The sequence below is a fragment of the Scyliorhinus canicula genome, chromosome 1, assembly GCF_902713615.1.
Source record: "Scyliorhinus canicula chromosome 1, sScyCan1.1, whole genome shotgun sequence".
Lineage (NCBI taxonomy): Eukaryota > Metazoa > Chordata > Chondrichthyes > Carcharhiniformes > Scyliorhinidae > Scyliorhinus > Scyliorhinus canicula.
Genome location: NC_052146.1, coordinates 227,709,650 through 227,726,782, shown reverse-complemented (window position 1 = coordinate 227,726,782; position 17,133 = coordinate 227,709,650). Strand labels below are relative to the sequence as shown.

Here is a 17,133-nt window from a genome sequence, read left to right as displayed (position 1 = left end):
GCCGACTAGCCATATCCTGTCACCTGCTCGCCCCGAGTCAGCCCTCCCCTTCTGACCCGCTCCCCATGGCGATGGCGCCCTCCCCCCACCCCTCCGGTCCTCAACTTCTCCTCCCTGACCTTTTCAGCAGCAACCCCGGTAGCCCCCCCTTCCCCCCTCCCCCTCCCCCCCCCACCCCCCTACCCCCCAGGCTAGGACCCTTCCTAGCCGCGATGCACACCCTCCATAGTACTTCCGTAAGTCAGCTGGTTTACGCTGAACCGGCTGCCCTGCCACAATCCGACTCCTCCCGGCATGGGGGACATCCCCCCCCTTACCACCCCTCCTTGACCCCGCTCCAGCGCGGGAAAGGGAGCCATTGCTGGACCACGCCCTTCCTCCCACCCTCCTCCCTCCTCTGCCCCTGTGCGCGGGGAAACCAGAGGAAAGCCCGCGCTTTCGCCCTGCCACTACCACCCCTCCTCTTCAGTTCCACCCCCGTCCCCGATCCCACACCGATAAAAAGAAACCCCACAAGAAACACATACCACCGGCACTCCCCCCCCCACCCCGCCCCCCCAACATAACATTATAAATAACAGAAAAAAGAAGAAAAAACCTTGTAGAGAGAAAAAAAAAAAGGGGTCCAAAAATACAGCCAAGTGAAAATCCAACAAACGAAAAGCCACGTGTCCGGCTTAAAGTACCAGAGCGGCAACGACCGCCAAGTATCCCTGGTTTTAGTGCGAGTCCAGCTGTTTGTGGACAAAGGCCCACGCCTCCTCCGGGGACTCGAAATAGTGGTGCTGGTCCTTATAGGTCACCCACAAGCGCGCTGGCTGCAGCATCCCGAATCTGATTCTCTTGGCATGCAGCACCGCCTTCGTTCCGGTTGAACCGGGCCCGCCGCTTTGCCACCTCCGCACTCCAGTCCTGGTAGATCCTCACCGTTGAGTTCTCCCATTTGCTGCTCCTCTCTCTCTTGGCCTACCTCAGCACCCTCTCCCGGTCACTGAATCGCTGGAACCGAACCAGCACCGCCCTCGGGGGTTCGTTTGCTCTTGGCTTCCTGGCCATTACTCTGTAGGCCTCCTCCAGTTCCAGGGGCGAAGGGACGGCCCCTGCCCCCATCAGTGAGCCCAGCATTTCTGCCACATACCTCGGGAGGTCCGACCCTCCAGCCCTTCTGCCAGGCCCAGGATCCTCAGGTTTTTCCGCCTCATGCGGGTATCCATCTCCTCCAATCGGTTTTGCCATTTCAGGTGGAGTGCCTCGTGCACCTCCACCTTTCCCACGAGGACCGTGGCCTCCTCCTCCCTCACAGCCATCTCCTGCTGCAGCTCCCGAATTGACGCCTCTTGGGTCGCCTGTGCTCCATCAGCCTGGTGGTCGTCGCGTTCATCGACTCTAGCAGCTCCACTTTCAGCTCCGTGAAGAAGCGCAGGAGAACGGCCTGCTGCCTCCCTCCGCCCATTTCCTCCAGTCCTCGGGTGCGCCGCCGGCCGCCATTTTGGATTTCTTCCCCCGCTTTTTTCGGGGAGCTGCTGCCGCTTTTTTTTTCTGCCCCACTTCGGGTGACAACCATAAATTTTGCAGGGTTCTCTTCTGGAACCTTCCCCCCACCGGGAATCGTCGTTCCAGCGCCATTAGGGGCCCTCCAATCGGCCCGGAAAACACCTTCCTCGCAGGAGCAGCCAAACGTGCGACTTAGCTGGTCATAGCCGCAACCGGAAGTCCCGACGGTTGATTCATGAGGGTCAAACGGGGTTTGTAAAGGGGAGACAACTGAATGCCAATGTGCGGAGGCTCCTTAATGTCATGATGATTGTGCCGGCGGCTGGGGAGTCAGAAATAGTGGCGTCCATGGATGCGGAGAAAGCTTTTGATAGGGTGGAGTGGAGTTACCTGTGGAGGTGTTGCGGAGGTTTGGGTTTGGTGAGGGGTTAATCAGCTGGGTGAGGTTTGCTGTACAGCTCCCCGGTGGCGAGTGTGGTGACGAATGGGAGGAGATCGGCGGACTTCGGCTTTCCGGGGGGGACGAGGCAGGGGTGCCCCTTGTCTCCCCTGCCTCTTCGCATTAGCGATTGAGCCCCTGGCCGTGGCGCTGAGGGGCTCGAAGAGTTGGAGGGGGATTGTGCGGGGGAGGGGGGAGCATCGGTTGTCGCTGTACGCAGATGATCTGCTGTTGTATGTCACGGATCCGGCTGAGGGGATTGCCAGAGGTGCTGAAGATACTTGAGGAGTTTGGGGACTTTTCGGGCTATAAGCTCAATGTGGTAAAGTGAGCTGTTTGTCCTGCACCCGGGGTATCAGGAGAGGGAGATAGGTGAACTTCCGTTGAGATGGCTGAGAGGAGCTTTAGGTATCTTGGGGTCCAGGTGGCTAGGGCCTGGGGGGCCATGCATAGGCTTAACTTTGAGGCTGGTGGAGGAGGAGTCTAGGAGGTGGGATGCGCTACTGCTTCCGTTGGCGGGCAGGGTCCAGTCGACTAAGATGACGGTGCTCCCGAGGTTTTTGTTTTCTTTTCCAGTGCCTTCCCATATTGATCCCAAAGGCTTTTTTCAGAAGGGTGAATAAGTCGATTCTGGGATTCGTGTGGGCGCGGAAGGCCCCGAGAGTAAGGAGGGTATTTTTGGAGCGAAGAAGGGAGGTAGGGGGCCTGGCGCTGCCCAACCTGTGTGGATATTATTGGGCAGCGAATGTGGCGATGATTCGCAGGTGGGTGACGGAAGGGGAGGGTGAAGCATGGAAGAGATTGGAGGTGGCGCCTGTGCGGTACGAGTCTGGAGGCTTTGGCGACGGCCCCACTTCCACTCCCCCCGGAAAAGTACTCCACGAGTCCGGTGGTGGTTGCGTCCCTCAAAATCTGGGGACAGTGGAGGCGGTATAGGGGGGGGAAGTAAAGGCCTCAGTTTGGGCCCCGATACGGGGTAATCACCGTTTTGCGCCGGGGGAGAACGGGTGGGGGATTTGGGAGTTGGCACAGAGCAGGCATCAGACAGTTTGGGGACCTCTTCCTGGATGGGAAGTTTGCGACTCTGGTGGAGCTGGTGGGGAAGTGGGACCTCCCCCCTGGGAACGCTTTTAGGTATATGCAGGTCAGGGCATTTGTTAAGAGGCAGGTGGCGGAGTTTCCGCGGCTGCCGCCAAGCGGGGTGCAAGATAGGGTGCTTTCAGGGACGTGGGTCGGTGAAGGAAAGATCTTGGCTATTTACCAGCTGATGCAGGAGGAGGAGGCGGCCTCAGTAGAAGAGCTCAAAGCGAAGTGGGAGGAAGAGCTAGGGGAAGAGATTGAAGATGGAACGTGGTCGGACGCCCTGGAGAGGGTGAATTCCTCCTCCTCTTGTGCATGGCTCAGCCTAATTCAGCTGAAGGTGCTGCATAGGGCTCACATGACTGGGGCAAGGATGAGCCGGTTCTTCGGAGGGGAAGACAGGTGCGGGAGGTGTTCGGGAGGACCGGCAAACCACACCCATATGTTCTGGGCTTGTCTGGCCTTGGAGAGGTTTTGGAAGGGGGGTGGCGGGACTTTGTCGGAAGTGGTCGGGTCTAGGGTCAAGCCGGGCTGGGGCGCGCGATCTTTGGGGTAGCTTCGGAGCCGGGAGTGCAGGAGGCGAGAGAGGCTGGCATTCTGGCCTTTGCGTCTCTAGTAGCCCGGCGCAGGATTCTGTTACAGTGGAGGGATACGCGGCCCCTGAGTTCGGAGGCCTGGATCAACAGCATGGCTGGGTTCATGAAGTTGGAGAGGATGAAGTTTGCCCTGAGGGGGTCGGTACAGGGGTTCATTCGGCGGTAGCAGCCCTTTCTCGACTTCCTGGCGAAGGAGTAGAGAGTGGTCGGTCTCGGCAGCAACCTTGGGGGGGGGGGGGGGGGGGGGGGGGGGGTTAGGGGGTTTGTTTTTGTGGCGGTGGGTTTGCTATGTTGTATTTTCTTCTTTTGTATTGCTGTTGGTTCTTTGTTATTATTTATTTTGGGGGAGGTGAGTTCTTTTCTTGTGTTGGTGTGGAAACACGCCTTGTTTGTTTTAAATTGTGGGAGAAAATTTGTTATTGAAAAAACTTGAATAAAAATTATTTTTTTTTTAAAATGAAAGGGTCTGTATACCCTGCTTGATGCGGTTGAATGTCCTCTGGGCGATCACGGAGACCGCTGCGCGAGTGTCCAACTCCATCTCAAGCGGGTGACCATTGACCCGTACTGTCACTTTAATGGGGGCCACACAGGGAGCTGCCACACAATGCAGCTGCAGGCAGTCATCCTCCGTCTCCAGTAGTAGTAGCCTCGGAGTAGTCGGCGCAGGTACATCCAAATGAAAGGTACGGCCCCTGGGCTGGCCCCAGTTTCGGTCGGAACGATGGCGCCTCTGGCGCCCCCAAGACCGGCATCCGCGACGGGGTCAGCCCCTACAAGTCTGACATGGGCATGGCTCCTCATCCATTGGTTCTGGAGAAAGCTCCCTCGGGGAGGAATGTCTGACGGCCACTGGTCTCGATCCGGACGTCGCCTCGCCCAAGGTACCGCAGGGGTGCGGGGATGCTTCGGATGGAAGGGTTGCGCCCCAAGGCATGCACCTCCATTCCCTGTAGCTCTGCACTCCTCATTCTGCGCTCTCCGGGACAATACTATTTGAATGGCCTGCTGAAAAGTCAATGTTGGCTCGGCTAACAACTTTCTCTGGGTGGCCGCATTGTTCATACTGCAAACCAAACGGTCGCGTAATATTTCTGATAAGGTCTCACCATAGTCACAGTACTGTGCAATCCTGCGTAGCCTGAATAGAAAATCGGCAAGGGATTCTCCTGGGGTCCTCTCAGCGGTATTAAACCAGTAACGTTGGACTATCGTGGATGGGGTGGGTTAAAACGTTGCCCCACTAAGTTCATAAAACATTTTGGTGTCCGGCACAGCTGGGTACATAAGGTTCCTAATCACCCCAAACGTATGCGGGCCGTAGGCAGTGAGTAATATGGCACTCGTTTTCGGTGATATTATTTGCCCGGAAATAGTAACGCATCCGTTGTACGTACCGATTCCAGCTTTCCAGCACAGCATCAAAAACATCCAAACGTCCATACAGAGGCATGGTGTAATAGAAAACAACTTCCAACCTGTATCCAACAAAAATCCAGGGAGGTGGCTTCAGCAGTGTAGACAGCTATTCACTTTAACCGTCATCGCCAGTTTTGTGAGGGCCACGACGAATCCAGCACGAGTCTTCAGGATACAAAGAAATAACATTATTTAAAAACACACACGCGGCGGCGGCGGCAGCAGCAGCGGCAGCGGCAGCGGCAGCGGCGGCGGCGGCGGCGGGGCGGCGGCGCGGCGGGGCGGCGGCGGCGGCGGCGGCTTCCCTTGCAGCTAACTCCTCTCTCTCCTGCTGGTTCCAAACTGACCAGCTTTATTTATGCAGGGAGTCTGCTAATGATTTCTCCGCCCCCCTCATTGGGGAAGCTCATACTCCCATAGGATTGTGGGATTGTCATTAGTCCCCAGCCAATGGTAAGCAGGCAGGTTATAACAGCACCGCCTTCTCAACTTTGCCCCTCGCCTGAGGTGTGATGATACTCAGGTTAAACCACCACCAGTCAGCTCTCCTCCTCAAAGCGGAAAGCAGCCTATGGCCATCTGGGACCATGGCGACTTTACCTTGACCTTTAGTGTGAGTGTGACACATAAAAACACATTCTGATTTACTCCAAATTAACTATCAACATGCACAATATCAATTAACCCCTATTCTACTTTGTAAATCTGTATTTTTCACTGGTTCTCCAGTAGGAGAAGAAAGTAAGAGACTGCTGGATGTCACTGTGTATCTTTGGGAATGGAAAAGTTAAATGTCGCTGATATTGCATTAATAGATGACCTTGGGTGCCACTGTTTGACACAAAGGGAATCATTTGGGTATGGCAGTTGGGTGGATTGTCATTGATCTGAGAACTGTTGGCATCATGTCTGCTGAGTTCTGCCATTCCCTTCTGAACAACCTCTTCACATGGTCAGAGAGCTGTGTCGGGACATCAGTGTGTGTTAATGACACTGTTGCAGAGGTAGAAAGGGGTCGGAAGGGGGAAGGGGAACCACAGGAGGGCATAACGACGAGGAAGGGAAGGGTTTTAGACTGGCTTCAGCAGGTTAGGTTTGGTTGATGGAACACGATGGCACCATAAGCAGCCATTTGGAAGATCCCGAAACAAAGGGAAACCCGGAGTGCAGCGGCTCATCCTCGTTGAGTACACACAGTTGGCAGCCATGTTAGGTGGACAAAGGGAAACCCCGGAGCGCAGGGTCTTCATGGTGAGAATGGTGCCCTTGGCCACTTTGGATGGCCCTCTAACAAAGGGAAACCCCAGAGTGGAGGGGCGCACTACCGGGTAAGTATGGGTGATCCCGCAGGGCCGGGGGGGGGGGGGGGGGGGGGGTGCAGAAATCCCCCCACCAGGATTATCACCTGGAACATTAGGGGACTTAATAACCCAGTGAAAAGATCCAGAGTCTTCGCCCATCTGAGAAGTTTAAAAACCAACACAGTCTTCCTCTAGGAGACGCACCTGAGGGTGTGAAGCTGTTGTGGAGCCTGCTAGACCAGGCAAGATGGTGAGCGGGTGCAGAGATGAGTGGGAGGTCATGTAGCAGACCTGACAGTAAAAAATATGTAAGTGGTTAAGTCAGCAGCAGGATGATAAAACAGTAAACTTCCCATTTGTGGTGGGAAATTCATTGAATGCTTAATTGCCACAGGTGTATCATTTAAATATAATTTGACATGTTTAATCTTGCCTCCCTGGTTAAGTGAAACTTCCACATGTCTCTCATGCTTTCAGTAACTCCCAGTAAACGCTGGTGACTGCTTGTGGCTTCTTTACTCATTGGGTGGAATTTAATGTCATCCCTCATGGTGAATTGCTGGAGGGACACTTAATCAGGCAGGAGGGCCTTCTCACCCTGTTGGCAATTGAGGCTTTTAAGTGGGAAATTAATGCCCACTCAAGGGTCTCAGCACACTGTTGCTGATATTAACCCAATTGTGGGATAGGGGCTCACCTTGCAGTGTTGCTTGGAAGCTCCTTGGAAGGGAGATTGGTGTCTTTCATTCAAAGGCACAGTGCCTGATTGAGGAACCCAGCATTTGAAAGGGGCCCACTCAGAGCCACCAACCTGGCCCAGCTGCTGACCCCTAACAAGCAACCTCTATGCCGGCACTCATCTGTGGTCTGGGATCCACTCGGCCCAGGCCCTGCGTGTGCGCCATTTGGGCAGTAGCCACCACCACCCCAGTGGCGCTGCCATTCAGGGAAGAACTACTCCTGGAGCCCTTGATCCCATGGAAGGTCCGGCGCTGTCCAGTTAAGTGCCAAATTCTCTCAGACTCTCCCTGCACCAATCTGTCTCTACTGTTATGGGTCCCTGTACATCATACTGTGGGTGATACTGTTCTCCAGACCCACGTTAACCATCACTAGGCCAAACACCATTCTACTGCATCTATCCCCAAATCTCTACCCAGCATATTTCTTTCCTTTTAAAATAATATTAGAATACCCAATTATTTTTTTACAATTAAGGGGCAATTTAGTGTGCCAATCTACTTAACCTGCACATCTTTGGGTTGTGGAGGTGAAACCCCATGCAAACAGGGGAGAATGTGATTATCCACATATTAACAATACCTTTTTCTTCATGTGCCACTGACATGATCTGCCACCATTTTTGTTTACTTGAGCCATCATTGATGTCCCCATCATCCTGGATTGCCTTGCCTTTTTGCCACTTTCTCAGTACATTCTATACTTTTTTTTAAGATCTGCATTCTCCACAATTTGGAATTTAAAATACTTGTCAAAGTGCTTTTACTATCTCACTAAAAAATGGTTGAGGATTCATTGGCCAGCCACTGGAACAAAGAATCCTGCTGCCAGCAATGGCTTGCTGCCAAGAAACACTCAGCTGGGGAGTCGGAGAATTCACACCCTGGTCTTATGGTTACATTGTAGGCAAATTCATAGCACAGTGGTTATCACTGTTGCTTCACAGCGCCAGGGATGCAGGTTCGATGCTTGGGTCACTGCCTGGGTGGAGTCTGCACATTCTTCCCGTGTCTGTGTGGGTTTCCTCCTGGTGCTCCAGTTTCCTCCCACAAGTCTCGAAAAGACGTGCTGTTAGGTGAATTGGACATTCTGAATTCTCCCTCCATGTACCCGAACAGGCGCCGGAGTATGGAAACTAGGGGATTTCACAGTACTTCATTGCAGTGTTAAAGTAAGCCTACTTCACAGATCATAGAATTTACAGTGCAGAAGGAAGCACCGGCCCTTGGAAAGAACACTCTACTTAAGCTGATGCCTCCACCTTATCCCCGTAACCCAGTAACCCACCTGACCTTTGTTTGGACACCAAGCGGCAATTTAGCATAGCCAATCCACCTAACCTGCACACCTTTGGATTGTGGGAGGAAACTGGGGCACCCGGAGGAAACCCACGCAGACCTGGAGAACGTGCAAACTCCACACAGACAGTCATCCAAGGCCTGAAGGAATTGAACCCAGGTCCCCTCGAGCTGTGAGGCAGAAGTGTTAACCACTGTGCCGCTTCTTGTGACACTAATAAAGATTATTATTATTAAACAAGAACAAGAATGTATTAATTTGCATTTCCTCTGATTTCCTACTCAATCGTGATATACTCTGTCACGGAAAGTTTCTTCTCCATGATAACCCAGTTTAGTTGGTTTAGTCCTTACATGACTCAAATTGGTTTGATCGTTTACAATTACTCTTCATGGTTGTCTTTCATAACAGGGCAGTACAACTTCAATTTTTTCAAGATGGCACCATAGCCACCATTTTCTTCTCTCTTTCTTGTGCTTGTCAGGATTTGGCGGGCTGACGTGGCGATCATAGGCCTGATTCTTCAATCAATTCTGCAGGAAATTTTCAAATAAGTCGTTTAGGCCAGGTGTTCAGTGTTTTAAAGCTTAAAAACACAGTAGAAGGGAATTTTAGTCCCTGGTGCTGTTTTAAAAAACTTTTATTTCGGTCATTCGAACTCGGCTGCCATGGGCTGGCACCAACTCGGACACAGCTGCAGCGTCCTCCAGCTATGCTGTTAAACAATCAGTATGCTCTGTCTGATGAATGCTCTGATTGTTTGTAAAAGGTAAGTTCCAGCCTTTTCTGAATTTTTGCTCACCTTTTTTAATGGTTCAGGTTCTTTGACTCTTTAGAATTTTGCTGAGCCTTTGTGATCTGGCGAGGTCCTTTGACTCTGCATTCAATCAGGTCAGGGAAAGGACCACCAAATCTGCAATGGAGCTTGTTTTTAGGTGATTTCAAAGAACAAAGAAAGTACAGCGCAGGAACAGGCCATTCGGCCCTCCAAGCCTGTGCCGACCATGCTGCCTGTCTAAACTAAAATCTTCTACACTTCCTGGGTCCCTATCCCTCTATTCCCATCGTTGCGTCTTCAATTAGGGACACTTCACTCGGGTTAGCCTGCAGTTTCTGTCCTGATTTTTCATGCCTCAAAGATTCTGGGTTTCCTCCGCCAGCTTCTTTGAGATCATGCGTTTGTTGATTCACTGCCTTGGGATTTTGGCATCCTTCCTCAGCTGTCACAATGTTGTAAAGTTTTTGGTATCTTACTAAGAGACCTGGAGGTTTGCGTGGCTGAACATAAACTGTTTTAGTGTCAGCACACAATTATGTACATATCTCCAAGTTGTAGCCCGATTTGGTGCTGTCATCATAAGACCATAAGACCATAAGACATAGGAGTGGAAGTAAGGCCATTCGGCCCACCGAGTCCACTCCGCCATTCAATCATGGCTGATGGGCATTTCAACTCCACCTACCAGCATTCTCCCCGTAGCCCTTAATTCCTCGCGACATCAAGAATTTATCTATCTCTGCCTTGAAGCCATTTAGCGTCCCGGCCTCCACTGCACTCCGCGGCAATGAATTCCACAGGCCCACCACTCTCTGGCTGAAGAAATGTCCTCCGCATTCTGTTCTGAATTTACCCCCTCTAATTCTAAGGCTGTGCCCACGGGTCCTCGTCTCCTCGCCTAACAGAAACAGTTTCTTTGCGTCCACCCTTTCTAAGCCATGTATTATCTTGTAAAGTTCTATTAGATCTCCCCTTAACCTTCTAAACTCCAATGAATACAATCCCAGGATCCTCAGCTGTTCATCATATGTTAGACCCGCCATTCCAGGGATCATCCGTGTGAATCTCCGCTGACACGCTCCAGTGCCAGTATGTCCTCCTGAGATGTGGGGCCCAAAACTGGACACAGTACTCCAAATGGGGCCTAACCAGAGCCTTATAAAGGCTCAGTAGCACATCGCTGCTTTTATATTCCAACCCTCTTGAGATAAATGACAACATTGCATTCGCTTTCTTAATCACAGATTCAACCTGCATGTTTACCTTTAGGGAATCCTCGACTAGCACTCCCAGATCCCTTTGTACTTTGGCATTATGAATTTTCTCACCGTTTAGAAAGTAGTCTGTGCTTGGATTTCTTTTTTCCAAAAGTGCAAGACCTCACATTTTCTCACGTTGAATTGCATCAGCCATTTCCTGCACCACTCTCCCAAACTGTCTAGATCCTTCTGCAGCCTCCCCACTTCCTCAGCACTACCTGCCTGACCACCTAACTTTGTATCATCGGCAAACTTCGCTAGAATGCCCCCAGTCCCTTCATCCAGATCATTAATATATATGGTGAACAGCTGCGGCCCCAACACTGAACCCTGTGGGACACCGCTGGTCACCGGCTGCCATTCCGAAAAAGAACCTTTTATCCCAACTCTCTGCCTTCTGTCAGACAGCCAATCCTCAACCCATGCCAGTAGCTCACCTCGAACAGCATGGGCCCTCACCTTACTCAGCAGCCTCCTGTGTGGCACCTTATCAAAGGCCTTTGGAAATCCAGATAGACCACATCCACTGGGTTTCCCTGGTCTAACCTACTTGTCACCTCCTCAAAGAATTCTACAGGTTCGTCAGGCACGACCTCCCCTTACTAAATCCATGTTGACTTGTTCTAATCCGACCCTGCTCTTCCAAGAATTTAGAAATCTCATCCTTAACGATCGATTCTAGAATTTTACCAACAACCGAGGTTAGGCTAATTGGCCTATAATTTTCCATCTTTTGTCTTGATCCTTTCTTGAACAAGGGGGGTTACAACAGCGATCTTCCAATCGTCCGGGACTTTCCCTGACTCCAGTGATTTTTGAAAGATCTCAACCAACGCTTTCCGCTATTTCTTCAGCCACCTCCCTCAGAACTCTAGGGTGTAGCCCATCGGGGCCAGAGATTTGTCAATTTTAAGACCTTTTAGCTTTTTTTAGCACCATCTCTTTTGTAATGGCAACCATACTCAACTCAGCCCCCTGACCCTCTATAATTTTTGGGATATTACTCATGTCTTCCACTGTGAAGACAGACGCAAAGTACTTATTAAGTTCTCCAGCCATTTCCTCGTCTCCCATCACTAGCCTTCCGGAATCAGTTTGAATTGGCCCAATGTCTACTTTGGTCTGTCGTTTGTTTCTTGTATTGAAAGAAACTTTTACTATCATTTCTTATATTACTGGCTAGCCTGCCTTCATATTTGATCCTCTCCTTCCTTATTTGTCTCTTTGTTAACCTCTGTTTGTTTTTGTAGCCGTCCCAATCTTCTGATTTCCCAGTGCTTTTGGCCACTTTATAGGATCTCTCTTTTTCTTTGATACATTTCCTGACCTCCTTTGTCAGCCATGGCTGTCTAATCCCTCCCCGGATAATCTTTCTTTTCTTGGGGATGAACCTCTGTACAGTGTCCTCAATTATGCATACAAACTCCTGCCATTTTTGCTCTGCTGTCTTCCCCACTAGTGTCTGCTTCCAGTCGATTTTCGCCAGTTCCTCTCTCATGCCCTCGTAATTACCCTTTATTTAACTGTAACACCATTACATCCGATTTTGCCTTCTTTCTTTCAAACTGCAGACTGAACCAACCATATTATGATTGCTGCTTCCTAAGTGTTCCCTTACTTTAAGATCTTTTATAAAGTCTGGTTCATTACATAGCACTAGGTCCAGAATAGCCTGCTCCTTGTGGGCTCCATGACAAGCTGTTCCAAAAAGCCATCTTGTAAGCTTCCATGAATTCCTTTTCTATGGATCCACTGGCTATGTTATTTACCCAATCCACCTGCATATTGAAGTCCCCCATGATCACCGTGACCTTGCCTTTCTGACATGCCTTTTCTATTTCCCGGTACATGTTGCGCCCCTGGTCCTGACCACTGTTAGGAGGTCTGTACATACTCCCATTATGGTTTTTTTGCCTTTGTGGTTCCTCAATTCTACCCACACAGACTCCACATCATCCGACCCTATGTCATTTAGTGCCATAGATTTAATTTTGTCTTAACTAACAAGGCACCCCACCCCCTCGGCCCACCTCCCTGTCTTTTCGATAGGTTGTATATCCTTGGATGTTTAACTGCCAGTCCTGAACCCCCTGCAAGCCATGTCTCTGTGATGCCTACCACATCATAATCATTCACGATGATCTGTGCCATTAGTTCGTCTACTTTGTTACAAATGCTACGAGCATTCAGGTAAAGTGCCTTAATGCTAACTTTCTTATCATTACAGATATTGGAAGTCCTAAGATGTCCAAAGTTATCCTTCCTTTTTGTTGAATGCTAGTCTGCCTCAAGCTTAAATCCACCTGCCTACATGTTATCCTCCTGCGTATCTTGCCATTTAACTCCATGCTTCCTGTCGCTTTCACTTTCCCTTCCCCCCAACTCAGAAGTTTAAAGTCCTACTGACCACCCTATTTATCCTCTTTGCTAGAACACTGGTTCCAGATCGGTTCAGGTGGAGACCGTCCCAACGGTACAGATCCCCCCGGTTCCAAACTGATGCCAATGTCCCATGAAGTGGAATCCCTCTTTCCCACACCAATTCCTTAGCCACGTGTTTACTTCCCTAATTTTCTTGTCCCTATGCCAATTGGCACGTGGCTCGGGCAGTAATCCGGAGATTATGACCCTTGAGGACCTGTATTTCAATTTTCTTCCTAGTGCTTGATAGTCCCCGAACAGGTCCTCCACCCTAGCTTTACCTATGTTGTTAGTCCCAACGTGGACACAACAACTGGATCCTCCCCCTCCCGCTCCAATATCCTTTCAAGCCGGTCAGAGATGTCCCGCACCCTGGCACCGGGCAGGCAACACACCATGCGAGACTCCCGATCCGGCTTGCATAGGATACTTTCTGTCCCCCTAATTATAGAATCATATCGACTCCTCCAAGACTCTCCCTGCATCACTCTTGTCATGTGCCTCTCTTTATCATACTGTGGGGCAGTATTGTTTTCCAGTCCCATATTTGCTCTTGCTATGGCAAACATCCTTGTACTGTTGCTATATTTATTTGGTTATAAATATGGCGTTCAATATGGTCACCTTCCTTAATCCTAATTATGTTTACACTTAGAGTCTCCAGCTATCTTTCGATACCGCCTCAGGTTCAAACCCGAATACTGATCAAAGAGCCAATGCACCAGTTAGTTCGTTCAAAGTCAATACTAGTTATTTACATACACAGTAATATCTACTCATGCAGAAAATGCTACAAACTAAACTATCTCTAACGCTAACGCCTATACTTAACTTCGGGTGCCCACTCAGTCAGAGGAACAATGACCGTTGTTCGGATCTGAGGTTGTTGGGTTCGAAGTGGTACAGGAGAACAGCTAAGGTCATCCGTCAGGTAGCGAGCGTTGACCTTGGACTTATTTGCTTCTGGTGCAGCTGGTGGACGGGTCTCTGCGCTTTGAGAGCCGAGTCCAAGAGAGCGAATCTCTCGTGGGGGTTCCTTCTTATATCTGGAGGGGCTTTGCGCGCTTTTAGGCGGGCCTTAAACTTAGCCCCACTTAATTGGGCTGCATCTTGATCATTGGTATTGATCTTGACCAATAAAGGGGTGGGTGCCCTGATGGCTGTGTGTTTCATAGGTGGCCGGTGACCTGGCTTTGTTTGTGCTTTTGGATTGGGGAACTGGCGCCGGGATGTCTGGAGCTGTATCGGTTGCTTGAGTGTCTTCCCTTTGTTCCCGGAGATGAGCCATCAATATGTTAATTGACCTACAGTTTTAGTCTCGTCTGGGAGCTGTCTTCTCCAATATGCATACTAACTCTGTGCCTGCTTGCTTTCTTAACATTGTCCATATTTCCCTACAGTAATTGCCATCATCCATTTTGTATTCTGGAAGTGGCCATCCCAGATGGCTACAGTACTACACTTAATATGTGGGCCTTCCAAAAAGAGGCAGCACATGGTTCTCGCTGGCTTTACAGCAGGTGGGTGAGAACTGCCATCTAGCCTTCATTAAAAACTATCCACTGTGAGTCCTTTACTTTCAAGAGACTGAATCACAAGGCACTGGATTGATTTGGGAGACAATTTCTTTGTGTTAAACCTTGCTGAATTGACATTCTGGGGAGTGGTGCCTCAGGCAGGAAATCCAGAATCCAGAAGCAATGTGTCCAAAATTTGAAAAGACAGCGCACAACTAAGATGTAGAGAGGCCAATCCTTACAGTGAGTCTCTGAGGACACTTAGGAGGCTGACTGCAAGGAAAAAAGCAAAGGAATAGCAGTGTGGAATCATCCACCCTACCTTTCTCCACCATTGAGTACTGCAGGAAATGTGCCGACTGGACTGTGACATCTCAGTCATCAGTTGAAATCTTTGATGCCACCCAATGATCCTGTATGACAGTGTGGGAAACCTCTCTCTGGATTTTGTGTTGGAGCTTCTTAAAAATATGCCAAGATGATTTCCAGCTCTAACATGAGGTTGGCTGTCCTGTAAATATGCTGTCAGCTCCTCCATGAAGGATTCCAAAAGTCAGGGCCATCAGCCACCATGTGATCCACTGGCAAGTCCGTGTCACCCGTGTTCATGAGCTTGTTGCCACGTAATCGGATTCAGCGGACAATCGTGGTGCCATTATGGGAGGGCTAATTCCAGCCCATGGCTAATTCCAATCCATAATGGGAGTGTTTCTTCCTGTTTTGACTGATTTTCTTGTGACTAGTGAAAAGGGGTATTAGAGTACCCGAGTACTGCTACTAATGACAATTGGTTGTATCAGCTTGGTTGGTATTTACCTGGGAAGAATGGCAATAAATAATCACACTGTTCCAGTTGGCCAGCCAACCATTCTCCCCTGTACTGTATCCCCAACCAGTAATTTTAGCCTGTATGATATCAGGCTTCACAATAACTGGAACTTGATGGGTAAAGTTGGAATGCTGCAACTGTGTCAATACCTATCACTCTGCAACAGGACAATGGACTCCACGCACATATCCAGATCTTTGACCATACGAAAGCAAATGTGCCATGAGCTTTTTCTGTTACAGGTGACATGTAAGATTCAAGATTAATATCCACCAATTGTTGCAAATGTTTTAACTGCAGGCTCATCTTGAAGGCTGAAAGGCAAAGTTGCACGGGTGACCAAGCCAAGTTGGACCTGGATGAGCCAACAGAATGCCCAAAGGAAAAGTATCAAATTATGGCTATAATGACTCATACGCTTGAGGCTTTGTACAATGATTTGCATTTGAAATGATATTAGTGTCAGTTTACTTGAATTTGCATCCCAATGCTTTTCAGAGTAATGTAATTAAGTAATTCTGAAGTATAGTCACTACAATATAGAGACTACCATGTGGCAATGTTATATCTAATATATTCAATAATGGTATCAATTGGACTCTAAATTACTTAACTAAAGGACCATGATCAAATAAATTAAATAAACTAGAGGGAGCAGTAATAAACAATGCAGAATAGCACTTGTGAGGCAGACCAAATTCACTAATGTGAATAAATTGTATTTCATTGTCATCAAGCAGATCGGTCAAATGTTTAAAAATACTATTGTTTTCTTTACTTCTCCTTTGTTCACAATTCTTCTTGCATTCAATAGCGCAATATTCTTTTTTTTCAAATATATTGTATTCCAAAGCTTACAGAAAGTTCCACATTCATAAAAGCAAAATCAAATTACAAATAGTTTTGTCATTTTTAATCTCTTTTACAAACTTAACCAACTCTACCCCCAAATCCTCCACCACCCCAGCCCCCCATCTACTCGTTGGCGACAACCAGATACTTGAAAACAGAGATGAACAGCCTCCATCTGACCCCCTAGGGGCAAACTTAATTCTCTCCATTTGCAGAAATTCTGCCACATCCCTCAACCATGCCGATGCCCTTGGTGGCACTGCCGACCTCCAACCTAGTAGTATCCGTTGCCGTGGAAATCAGAGAGACAAGTCCACTCCTTCTTTCCCTTTTTTCTCTTCTAATGATGCCTTCCCCCTCTCCACCAACCACCCATATGTGTCCGTGATCCTCTCTTCCCACCAGCTCATTGACTAGACTAGAACTAGAACAGTACAGCACAGAACAGGCCCTTCGGCCCTCGATGTTGTGCTGAGCAATGATCACCCTACTCAAACCCACGTATCCACCCTATACCCGTAACCCAACAACCCCCCCCCCCCTAACCTTACTTTTTAGGACACTACGGGCAATTTAGCATGGCCAATCCACCTAACCCGCACATCTTTGGACTGTGGGAGGAAACCGGAGCACCCGGAGGAACCCACGCACACACGGGGAGGACGTGCAGACTCCGCACAGACAGTGACCCAGCCGGGAATCGAACCTGGGACCCTGGAGCTGTGAAGCATTTATGCTAACCACCATGCTACCGTGCTGCCAAAAACATTGCTTGATGTTTATCCAACAGTGTATGGCTCGGCAGCTGAGGGAACAAAGGAAACTCTTTGACAAAGTCCTGCACCTGCATATACCTTAATTTACTCAGCCTCGGGAGTTGATACTTCTCCTTTAATTCCTCCAGCCCCGGGAACCTCCCCAAATCCCAAATCCTGTCAACCCCTTGCCTACTCCAACTCTTATAAGTTGTGTCTATCCCCGGCAGCACAAACCTATGATTTTCACAAATTGCTGACTATACCGGCATGCCCCCCCAACCCAAAGTGTCACCTAAGCTGGTTCCAAATCTTAAGGGATACCAACACCAATGGACTCACTGTATACCTGG

The 17,133-nt window shown here is 49.4% G+C and overlaps 1 long non-coding RNA gene across 1 annotated transcript in view; it reads left to right on the top strand.

The window, feature by feature from the left end:
- Positions 1–15,914, top strand: part of LOC119977899 — a 44,216-nt gene extending 28,302 nt beyond the window's left edge. Inside the window, exon 3 of the long non-coding RNA XR_005463317.1 lies at positions 15,474–15,914. This is a non-coding gene — a long non-coding RNA (uncharacterized LOC119977899). The remainder of the gene's footprint in view (positions 1–15,473) is intronic.
- Positions 15,915–17,133: the final 1,219 nt, after the last annotated feature.